This window comes from Pseudophryne corroboree, chromosome 12 (assembly GCF_028390025.1).
Source record: "Pseudophryne corroboree isolate aPseCor3 chromosome 12, aPseCor3.hap2, whole genome shotgun sequence".
Lineage (NCBI taxonomy): Eukaryota > Metazoa > Chordata > Amphibia > Anura > Myobatrachidae > Pseudophryne > Pseudophryne corroboree.
The window spans coordinates 77649376-77661849 of NC_086455.1; the positions used below are offsets into that span (position 1 = coordinate 77649376).

A 12474-nucleotide genomic window follows, 5' to 3' on the forward strand; every position below is an offset into this window, starting at 1 on the left:
TCCTTAAAACAAGTCAAAATGAGGCTCAATAGTGTGTGTGGCCTCCGCGTGCCTGTATGACCTCCCTACAACCCACACAAGTGGCTCAGGTAGTGCAGCTCATCCAGGATAGCACATCAATGTGAGCTGTGGCAAGAAGGTTTGCTGTGTCTGTCAGCGTAGTGTTCAGAGCATGGAGGCGCTACCAGGAGACAGGCCAGTACATCAGGAGACGTGGAGGAGGCCGTAGGAGGGCAACAACCCAGCAGCAGAACCGCTACCTCCGCCTTTGTGCAAGGAGGAACAGGAGGAGCACTGCCAGAGCCCTGCAAAATGACCTCCAGCAAGCCACAAATGTGCATGTGTCTACTCAAACGATCAAAAACAGACTCCATGAGGGTGGTATGAGGGCCCGACATCCAAAGGTGGGGGTTGTGCTTACAGCCCAACCCCGTGCAGGATGTTTGGAATTTGCCAGAGAACACCAAGATTGGCAAATTCACCACTGGCGCCCTGTGCTCTTCACAGATGAAAGCAGGTTCTCACTGAGCACGTGACAGACGTGACAGAGTCTGGAGATGCCAAGGAGAACATTCTGCTGCCTGCAACATCCTCCAGCATGACCGGTTTGGCAGTGGGTCAATAATGGTGTGGGGTGGCATTTCTTTGGGGGGCCGCACAGCCCTCCATGTGCTCACCAGAGGTAGCCTGACTGCCAAGAGGTACCGAGATGAGATCCTCAGACCCCTTGTGAGACCATATGCTGGTGCGGTTGGCCCTGGGTTCCTCCTAATGCAAGACAATGCTAGACCTCATGTGGCTGGAGTGTGTCAGCAGTTCCTGCAAGATGAAGGAATTGATGCTATGGACTGGCCCGCCCGTTCCCTAGACCTGAATCCAATTGAGCACATCTGGGACATCATGTCTCGCTCCATCCACCAACGCTACGTTGCACCACAGACTGTCCAGGAGTTGGCGGATGCTTTAGTCCAGGTCTGGGAGGAGATCCCTCAGGAGACCATCTGCCACCTCATCAGGAACATGCCCAGGCATTGTAGGGAGGTCATACAGGCACGTGGAGGCCACACACACTACTGAGCCTCATTTTGACTTGTTTTAAGGACATTACATCAAAGTTGGATCAGCCTGTAGTGTGTTTTTCCACTTTAATTTTGAGGGTGACTCCAAATCCAGACCTCCATGGGTTAATAAATTTGATTTCCATTGATAATTTTTGTGTGATTTTGTTGTCAGCACATTCAACTATGTAAAGAACAAAGTATTTAATAAGAATATTTCATTCATTCAGATCTAGGATGTGTTATTTTAGTGTTCCCTTTATTTTTTTGAGCAGTGTATATATATTTATTGTTTATATTCTATAGAGCAGTGTTTGTCAACTAGTGTGCCCTGAGCAGTCTCCAGGTGTGACGCCATGGAAGCAGAGCCAGGCCAGTCAGTGTTTTGCCGCTACTAAGGCCCTAGAACAGTGGTAGCCAACCCTGGTCCTCGAGAGCTACCAACAGTTCACGTTTTCCAGCTCACCTAGCAGGTGCACAGGTGCATTCATTAATAACTGACACATTTTAAAAGATCCACAGTTGGAGCTAATTACTTAACTTGCGATTCTGTGAGACCTGGAAAACGTTAACTGTTGGTAGCTCTCGAGGACCATGGTTGGCTACCCCTGCTCTAGAACGAGCAATACTGGTGGATTTAGTGGTTGCAGGGCCAGTACTAATTTTGGGCCCGGGCAGTGTTGGGCTCTTCTGGCTTTCTCAGATGTGGCTCAGACATTACCTACGGAGAAGCTGCGATATGACATCCCAGGACACACAAAAACAGGCTATGTCCAAATATATTCGGGTACAGAATGCGATGCCTTACTAAGCTGCAGCCAAAGATAGAGGGAAGTCACTCCCACTGTAACAGAAATACAACAAATAGGAGGCTGCGCTCAAAGGAAAGAGCAATACTGGTGCAAATTTGTCAATTTTAAAAAACAATTTAATAAAAGCCACAATACTGTACACTACACAACATGAATTCATGTGGTTTATAATGGGAATGGTTTACCCTATGTACTGGGTCAGGACGTATAATGTTAATGCGCTGAAGAAAATCCGTTCCAAATAGTGCCCTTCATAACAATGGAGTCCAGCAGCAAGAGTCTCTCATATATAGTGAGAGTCCAATACGTTCTTTGCGTACATCGTTAGAGGATTATGCCACGGAATTAGTTCCGTATAATGGATGGGTACCTCATGCAGCACGGTGTTTTGGATAATGCCTCTCTGAAACGCCTCCGCTTGCAGCTATATGCAGCGAAACGCGTCAGGTGTTATCCACTGGGCCAGGACAAGCTTATTTTGGATCCGAACCAGCCCTTGCCATCTGCCAGCTAACCAGAGGAGTTTCAGAGAGGCATCATCCAAAACACTGTGCTACATATTGGCACATACGGTTGGGCCAACATCACAAGTATTCCCTTGCACACAAAACGTGCGATGCCAGTAGGTGCAATCAATGCGACACATTCAATTCACCTGCCCACCCCTTCAAATGTTAGTCTATGTGATATGCCTATGCCACAGGTGAGGTCCAGTACAGTAAGCATTACAATGCGTGGCAGAGTCAGATTTAGGGGCACAAACACATGGGTACTTGTACCATAAAATGTCACAGTGGATGGTAAAGCAAATAGAGGGGCGTCTCCGCGCTGGGACCCTGGCTGGAGGCTGTTGTGGCAGAGCACAGAGTTTCCGGTGGATGAATGGCTGAGACAATAACAATGGATGTGAATGGGAAGCATGTCGGTCCCATGTGCATTGTTGCCTCACTCACTCACCCCACCTGAATGCGTGCACTCACCTCGCACTCACTTTCTCTCAAGCCCCCGGGGTAGAGGCACGGGCTTCCCGACCAAAGGCGTCACAATAACGGCTGCAGCGGACCCTCTAATCTAGAGGAGTCAGTCTCCTTTGCTCGGGGTTCTAGTGTCCAGCACACACTTCCGGGTCACGCACCGCCCATGGAACGTCAGGCGTCTGAGGTTGGCGGCCATATTGGCGTGGGAACGTGAGTCACACCACAGTGCCGCCCAGCAGTGAGCAAAGTGGCAGCCAGAGACTGGTGATACGGGCAGCAGCTGTATGTATTGTACCAAGTAATGCATTTTACTTCCGGCACTCTTCCGAATTACAGCCTGCTTCCATATATTCCATCATCGACTACCGGCCCGCTCTTGCCCATGATGGCAGCTGGCATCTCTGGTAACTTTTTGGAGTAATTGTGGTTGGCATATACAGTGCTCAGGTACATTTTTCTTACTGTAGTAAATCAAGTAAGCATTAATGTTTTGTGACTATTTATAATTCTGGAACGTTTATCAATAAAAATATTTGTCTGTGTTATTCACCAATCGCCATTACCTGTCCAAAGAAATGAAGCTGAGTCTAGCGCTGCTGGTGACGGGTTAATGTGTAATGCACAGATAGCAGTTCACCATTCAGTAGGATTCAGCATAGATTTAATTGTTAATAACATCTATATTTGGTGTTATGATTTTTTTCGGGTTGGGTATGAACTGCCGGCGGTCAGGAGACCGACAGCGGCATCCGACAAGGGCCGGTAAGTAGTGTAACCCTGCTCCTGCCCTAACCCACCCTTTCAAATCCCTAAGCCTGATCCTCCACCGCCCCACCCCCCGCAAGCCTAACTCCCCCCCCCCCCCCCCCCTCTCCGCACCCTAAACCTAACCATCTCCCCCCACACCCTAACACCCATGGTGGTGCCTAACCCCTCCCTGCACCCTTAGTTCCCCGGGGGGGTCGCTTAAACCTAACCCACCCCCCCATCCCCAACGTGGTACTTATCCGCCCGCTGTCCCAACGGTCGGTATTCTGGCATGGGTGTCCTGGCCCCTTTCGGGATTCCGGCATCGGCATTCCATCGTATGTCGTGATTCTGGTGCCGGTATCTTGTGCGCTGGGATCACGTCCGCCGGGTTTGTAACCGCATCCCGATTTTTTCGGTTCAAGTTCACAACATGGGAGCCCCTGGGTTAGCATAACTAAACTGCTGCAGAACATTATTAAACTTGTTCAAAACATTAAAACGTGTACCCTTGTGGGCTTGCCATGCTTCGGGCAAGGTGGCTAATTCCACTGGTTACTACTTCCAATAGATGTCCACGTGGATAGGTGTAGTAGTAGTAGCCGGTTGTGGATTAACAGATAGACAGCCAAAAGGCCTACAGTCAGTAGGTCAACACCATATGGTCGACAGTCAATAGGTTGACATGAAAAAAGTAGACAGTACAAAAGCTCGACATGAAAATGGTTGACAAAAGAGGTTGACAATTTTTCTTTCTTCTGGTTGTTATTTTGTATGTTTCTCTTACGTCCTATAGGATGCTGGGGTCCATATTAGTACCATGGGGTATAGACGGGTCCACCAGGAGCCATTGGCACTTTAAGAGTTTGAGAGTGTGGGCTGGCTCCTCCCTCTATGCCCCTCCTACCAGACTCAGTTTAGAAAATGTGCCCGGAGGAGCCGGTCACAGCTAGGGGAGCTCTACAAAGCTTTCCTGATAGAGTTTATTTCTTTACAGGAGGCTGCTGGAACAGCCTGCCTGCATCGAGGGACTGAGGGGGGTGCTGTGTCCACCCTGCGGGGTCTTGAGCCACTGACTCCGCTGACGACATTGAGCTCCAGAAGGGACAGATCGCGCCCCACCACAGGGGAACGCTCACCCCGGCAGCCAGCCGCCACCCCCTTACAGAGCTGAAAGTGATGAGTGAGTCACTGTCCCCCCTTACAAGCGGGTGGTCAGTGTGAAGAGGGCGGCTTTGAGGGTAGGAGCGCGGTATTAACTGCACTCCCGGACGGCTCAGCGGTACAATGGGCGGCGCTGTGAGGGGCGCCCTGAGCCAGCACATAACCCTACACTGACCATTTCCAGCCTGTCTGGGTCCGCGGATCTCAGCCAGCAAACCAATCCTCTGGCCAGTATAATCTTACAAGAGCAGGAAGACAGCGCCATTGAAGGGGTGAAGCTTCTCCTCAGAGCGGACCCAGCAGCGTTCAGCGCCATTTTCCTGCCTGCAGCTCACTGCCAATGGATGAATAGGTCCATCCAGAGCACCTCCAGCTATCTGTACGGTACCATGGGGTTGTAGAAGGGAGGGGAGGCTGTGTAAAGGCTGTGTCACCTATTAAGGGACACAATCAGCGCTGGTTGGGGTCTCCCTAAACCTATAATAGCGCTGTGTGTGGGTTGGCTCCAATCTCTGTGTCTCTCTGCCATTCTTGGGGGGGAAACTCTGTCTACCCAGTACCCTGTGTGTTTGTGGGGTGTTTGGTGTGTATGTGACAACATGTCTAGGCACACTGTTTCATATGCTGCAGAGGATTTATCTTCCCAGGAAGACTGCATACCGTGTAATCAGGATTGCACTGTTGTAGTGCAGATCCCAGCTAGAGAGCCAGAATTGTTAGTCTCTCTGAGGGGGACTATTTCTCAGATTTCTGATAGGGTTGCTAGGACTGAGCATGCCACTCAAGTTCTGCAATCCTCTATGGTTGTATGGTCTGATACTGCTTCCTCGGGGTCCCCTGCGGTACATTCTCACAAACGTGCACTTGCCTACTGATATTGATAATGTCAATTATTACCATTAAACATAAAGCTATACACTATTACAGACTGAGTACGTACTTAGCGTAACAGACGCTAGGCCGTGGGCGCGACGCACGAGCGACACGTACGCTCACGGATTCACGCTCCGTATCAAGCACGCTATAGGCGTACCGAGTACCGTACTGCTACGCTATTGGCGTAGCGGACGCTGCGCCGTGAGAGTGAGACACGAGCGGCGCAGACGCTCACAGAATGATACGCAGTAAACCTTATTAATAAAACACAGTAAGAATATGCTTATTCTCTAAACCTTAGTAGTCAGATACTACAATGATGTAATGCTTAAAAACCTTAACAATGTGTATGCTGTTTGAGCGATTGAGACGCTAAGAAAAGCCCTTTGCAGTAAACAGTGAAAACACAAGACCTGGTTTGGATTTAAAAACCACAGCAGCTCTAACACCGCCGTGGATGGTTTAGAGAAAAAGGGAAACACAATACAAGTTATGCACTACAAACTAAACAGAATAACAGAAAATAATGTGAACAATGGCGAACAATTGCGAACAAATTAGAACAAATGGTGAACAAAATGGCTACAGAGAATAATACATACGTGGGGATGATTCGCAAGCGCGACCTGGATCCAGTCCTCAGCATTCAGGGAGAAAGCCTTCAGAGAGAGAGAGGCTGGCCAGGCAATGGTGGTCTTTATATAGCACAACATACATTCACAATACAATGGTACCTTGTAATCTCATTGTTCATTGGACACAGGAATGTGTCTCCACATTATAGCAAAGGTCATAGGTGGATTTGAACAGGTGGGCTGTGTCTTTCCCCAACTGCTCTGGTGGGAGGTATCCTCAGGATTCCCGCAGCATGTGTAACTTACAGCAAATACAGTTAATGTTCATAAACTACATTTGTACATAACTATACGCAGGAGCGAGCGATCCTTTCCTAACTAGCATCGGAATGTTACCCTTAAAATACCCTACAGCTGGTTACTAGACACCACCTTTCAACCTTTGTCTGACCCTTCCTATCATGTAAAGAGGAATCTCTCTGTCCAGGAACAGTTTAAACTAAACATACTCGCTGACATTGTCTAGGGGAATATTAACTACAAAACACACTATATGGGTTAAATATGCTACGATCGAGTCGCACGCTAAACGCTTACAAACTCTACCGTAAATGCGCATACCACGCGCGTGATCGCCGGAGCGATCTTTACGCAAATTGCGGATATGTGCACGCACGGCAGAGTGTGTGCACGCGCAGCGGGCATGTGCATGAGGGGTTAGTACAAGGCATATGCATCATGATATTTTTCGACTTTGACACTTCCTTATGCAGGATGACACGGACACTGATTCTGACACTGCAGACGGTGACGGGGATATGTCAAGGGGGACGGCATCACTTGCTAAGGGGGTGCAGTGGATGATTGAAGCTGTACGGGATGTGTTACATATTGCTGACACAACTCCTGAGCAGGTGGAGGAGGCCTTTTTCACAGACAGTAAAAAGCCCCCTTCACCTTCCCGGCATCCAAAGAACTGAATGCTTTCTTTGAAAAAGCCTGGGAAAATCCGGAAAAGAAATTCCAGATCCCTAGGAGGGTCTTAGTTGCTTTTCCCTTCCCAGAAGAAGATAGAAAAAAGTGGGACGCCTCTGTCTCCAGGCTGTCCAAAGAGGTGGTATTACCAGTCCCTGGATCTACCGCGTTGAAAGACCCGGCAGATCGCAAGGTGGATGCTACGCTCAAATCCATTTACACGGCTTCAGGGGCCATACTGCGGCCTACTATAGCCTGTGCTTGGATTGCAAAAGCTATTGTCAGGTTGTCAATCACTCTGCAGGAGGAATCGACTACGATGGATAAAGGTGACGTTGATTTATTTTTACGCCATATTCAGGATTCTGCAGGGTTCCTGGTAGATTCCATGAAGGACCTGGGTTCCATGGGTGTGGGGATCTCCTCCATGTCCGTCTCGCAGAGGTCTCTGGCTGCGCCAATGGTCTGCGGACGCGGAATTCAGGAAAAGTGTGGCGGGTCTACTTTATACAGGTCAGGCTCTCTTTGGGGAGGTGCTAGATGCGTGGATTGCCACGGCTACAGCAGGTAAGTCTTCTTTTCTCCCCTTAGCTGCATCGGCTACGAAGAAGCCTTTTACACCAGCCACGTCACAGCCCTTTCGGCCCGCGTGGCCTAGAAAGAACAAGCTTTCGAACACCTTCTTCAGAGGTGGTCGTGCTAAAGGAAAGAAGCCTGTTCCCAGAACCAGAAGCCCGCTTCTGATATCCCAAAGTACTCCGCATGACGGTGGACAGCTAAGCCTGGAGGAGGGTCAGGTGGGGGTAAGACTCCGACATTTCAGCCACGTCTGGGTGTCGTCGGGCCTGGACCCCTGGGTACTGGATATTGGGGGTCTAGCTGCCGTTGTTCGCAGCGTAGCGATCAGGCAAAAAATCGGCACTTCTGCGCATGCGTATGGGCCGCAGTGCGCAAGCGCGACGTACTTTCACAAAAAACTATGCAGTTTCACACAAGTCCGAGCGACTCTTTTCAGTCTCTCTGTTGATCGGTGAGTGATTGACAGGAATGGGGCGTTTCTGGGAGGTAACTGACCGTTTTCCGGGAGTGTGCTAAAAAACGCAGGCGTGTTAGATAAAAACGCAGGCGTGCTTGGGGAAACGGGGGGAGTGGCTGTCCAGATGCAGGGCGTGTTTGTGACGTCAAAACAGGAACTAAACAGACTGAAGTGATCGCAAGGTAGGAGTAGGTCTGCAGCTACTCTGAAACTGCTTGAAAAAATTTCAGAACTGTTCTGCTAACCTATCGTTGGCACTTCTGCTAAGCTAAGATACACTCCCAGAGGGTGGCGGCTTAGCGTTTGCACTGCTGCTAAAAGCAGCTAGCGAGCGAACAACTCAGAATGAGGGCCATTGTGTCCAGAGGGTACAGGCTGGAGTTTCAAGATATCCCGCCTCACCGTTTCTTCAAGTCAGGCTTGCTAGCTCTGCTGGCAGACAGAACAATTCTTCTGGACGCTATCCAAAAATTGGTGGTGTCCAGGGTCATTGTTCCAGCTTCATCAGTGGAACAAAGGTTACTATTCGAACCTTTTCATGGTACCGAAGCCGGATGGTTCGATACGGCCAATTCTGAACTTAAAATCTTTGAACTCCTACCACAGGGAGTTCATATTAAAAATGGAGTCTCTGAGAGCTGTCATCTCAGGTCTGACGGAGGGGGAGTTCCTAGTGTCCCTGGACATCAAGAATGCGTACCTCCATATTCCCATCTGGTCTCCGCATCAGGCATATCTCCGGTTTGCACTGTTGGACGATCACTATCAGTTTCAGGCGCTGCCGTTAGGCCTCTCCACAGCACAGAGGGTCTTCACCAAGGTGATGGCGGAAATGATGGTTCTCCTGTGCAAGCAAGGGGTGAACATAATTCCGTATCTGGACGATCTTCTGATCAAGGCGTCGTCCAGGGAGAAGTTGTTGCGATCCATTGCTCTCACGACACATCTGCTCTAGGAGCACGGTTGGGTCCTGAACCTTCCGAAGTTTCATCTGGAGCAGACAAGGAGGCTGTCTTTCCTGGGAATGATCCTAGACACGGAAGTGCAGAGGGTGTTTCTGCCGGTGGAGAAAGCACTGGTGATTCAATCTATGGTCCGGGATGTCTTAAAGCCTCTCGGTTCATCAGTGCATCCGTGTTAGGGTCTCCTGCCCTGTGCTGCCACGTCGTCATGGCAACCGGGAGACAAGTGCTAGCGGAGTGACCTGAGCGCAGCTGATACTCCGGTTCGGGTCTTTTGCTGTGCAGTGGTTATAGGCTCTGTGCATGGCAGGGGATCCGGTGCTGGTTTTTGTGCTCACAGTCTGAGTGGGGCGTGGACAGCACCTGCTTTATAAGGCCTCTTCTCAGGGTAAGCAGATGCTGCTGAATCTTTGTTGGTTAGTCAGTTTCTGAAAGTTAGCCAGTACTGTGTAGCTTTGTATTTGTTTGTTGCTTACTGCAAATAGGCCTGGGGATTTGGTATTACACTCTGCCAATCCAGACCTAGCAGTAAGACTGGAGTCAGTCGTTTAGCTTGCTGGGGTTCTGTTACTACTCTGTGAACTTAGCAAGTTTGCGGCTGTATTCTAAGACTTGCCTGTCTAATCCTGTCTCACTGTGCTAGGTGTCAGGGGTCAGTTTAGTGGCAGTAAGCTGAACCTGTGCACTGCAAGTGAGAATTAGGATTGTGGAGACTCTCCTTGTGTCTATCATTCCATCTCTGACCAAGGAGTTTACTGCCACACCCGTTGGTAACCCTTTAGGGTTTTGCTGTTGCCCTTAGCAACAGCATTTCGGGTTCTCTACGTATTAAAACACAACATCTTGCTTTTCCCATCTGAGCAGTTCTAATACAAGGGAGATACCCAGTTCCTTAGCCTCTGGGCTTCTCTGTTCACTTTGTGTGTATTTTGTTAACCTATCACCTTCTGTGTACGTTATGTCATATTCCCCAGTCTGTCTGTAAGTCCATTTGTTTTGCATAACAGTTCAAACACCAGTACATTCCTGCAGGCACTGGAGTGCATAACAGTCCTGACACCAGTACTTTCCTGCAGGCACTGGTGTGCATAACATATTCAGCAGCCTAATACTCCTGTTGAAATTTTGTGGGAATATGGAGCATACCCCTCAAAATACGTTGCAACAGGTGGTCGATCAGGTGCAGGTCCTGACTCGACAATGTAATGATTTGTCCATTAAAATGCACACCTCCCAGGCTGCTGGCGGAGCTCCCGCAGCAGCAGCACCTGCAGGGGTTAAGGAGCCGAAAGTAAATCTCCCGGATCGTTTTTCTGGAGATCGCTCGCAGTTCTTTTGTTTCAAGGAGAGCTGCAAGCTATACTTCCGGCTTAGGCCTCAGTCTTCTGGGTCGGAGATTCAGCGGGTGGGCATAGTGATTTCCTTGCTACAAGGAGACCCACAGGTCTGGGCATATGGGTTGCAGCCTGACTGTCCGTCGCTTAAAAGTGTTGATGCTTTTTTTACGGCACTGGGCATGTTGTATGATGACCCTGACAAGACGGCCTCAGCCGAGGCTCAGATTTCGATCCTTAAGCAAGGGCGAAGGCCAGTTGAGGTTTACTGTACGGAGTTTCGGAGGTTGGCCCATGATACCCAGTGGAATGACCCAGCCCTGAGACACCAGTACCGAAGAGGTCTTTCTAACCAGATAAAGGACCAACTGGTACAATATCCCTTGCCTGATAGCTTGGATCAGCTCATGCAGTTATCCATCCGGGTGGATAGACGGCTGAGAGAGCGTAGGCTTGAAAGGGAGACTGAGATTTCCTTCCTTCCCAAGGGAACCTCAGACTCTGAGGAATTTTCAGAGGAGCCTATGCAGATTGGGGCTACCCGCCTCTCCTCGCGTGAGAAGACGCGGAGGAGACAGCAGGGGTTGTGTTTGTACTGTGGGAATAAAGGTCATGTGGTAGTATCATGCCCAGAAAAGCCGGAAAACTTCAGGGCCTGAGGGTGATGGGAAATATCCTGTCAGGCCAGAAGTCAGAATTTCCCAAGAAGACTTTTATCATTCCGGTGACCTTGAAGATCCTCGGTCAAACTGTCAAGACTGAGGCCTTTGTGGACAGTGGGGCCGACGGGGTTTTTATGGACCGCCAATTCGCCCTGAAACACTCTGTTCCCTTAGTACCCCTGGCATCGGAAATTGAGATTTGTGGGTTAAACGGGGAACCATTATCCCAAGGTAAAATTACCTCTTGCACTAGCCAGATTTCTTTGTTTATTGGAGCCACACACTCTGAAAAATTGTCCTTTTATGTGACTGTCTGTACTTTTGCCCCATTGGTGTTGGGGTTACCCTGGTTAAGGGCCCACAATCCTCAATTTGACTGGGTCTCTGGGGAGATTCTTAGTTGGGGTACTGATTGTTTCAGGAGTTGCTTGAGCCTTCCAGTCAGGCTCTCGCAGCTAAGTTTGCCAGGATTGCCAGGGTGTTATGCAGATTTTGCGGACGTGTTCTCCAAAAAAGTTGCAGAGGTACTACCTCCCCATCGCCCCTATGACTGTGCCATTGATTTGTTGCCAAATGCTAAGCTTCCCAAGAGCAGGTTGTACTCCCTGTCACGTCCTGAGACTCAGGCTATGGCAGAGTACATTCAGGAGAACTTGGCTAAGGGATTTATCAGACCTTCACAGTCTCCAGTTGGGTCGGGGTTCTTCTTCGTGGGTAAAAAGGACGGTTCGTTGCGACCCTGCATCGACTTCAGGGAATTGAACCGTATCACGATTAAAAACTCATACCCACTGCCTCTCATTTCGGTCTTGTTTGACCAGCTTCGTACTGCCACCATTTTTTCTAAGATTGACCTACGCGGTGCGTACAATCTAATCCGAATAAGAGAGGGGGATGAATGGAAGACTGCCTTTAATACCCACTCAGGGCATTATGAATATTTGGTGATGCCTTTTGGGCTCTGTAATGCCCCGGCAGTCTTCCAGGATTTCATGAATGATGTGCTCAGGGAATATTTGGATAGATTCTTAGTTGTATACTTAGATGACATCCTAATCTTCTCCCATTCCCTGGAGGAACATCGGAAGCATGTACGCTTAGTCCTCCAGAAACTCAGAGACCACTGGCTTGGGGCGAAGCTGGAGAAGTGCGAATTTGAAGTTCAGCAAATCGCATTTCTAGGATATATTATCTCCCCAGAAGGTTTCCAAATGGAGGGTTCCAAGGTACAGGCAGTCCTGGATTGGGTGCAGCCCACTAGTTTGAAGGCGCTTCAGCGTTTCCTGGGCTTTGCGA

At 49.4% G+C, this 12474-nt stretch overlaps 1 protein-coding gene across 6 annotated transcripts in view; it reads right to left on the reverse strand.

The window, feature by feature from the left end:
- PSEN1 (presenilin 1) overlaps positions 1-3029 on the reverse strand; it is a 298128-nt gene extending 295099 nt beyond the window's left edge. For 3 of the 6 annotated variants that reach the window (XM_063947672.1, XM_063947673.1, XM_063947675.1), the window contains exon 1: positions 2851-3029. The gene's annotated coding sequence lies outside the window, so the exon portion shown is untranslated. Of the gene's footprint in view, positions 1-2649; positions 2739-2850 lie in introns of those variants that run through there. The other 3 variants (XM_063947674.1, XM_063947676.1, XM_063947677.1) reach the window with 2 other exon arrangements.
- Positions 3030-12474: the final 9445 nt, after the last annotated feature.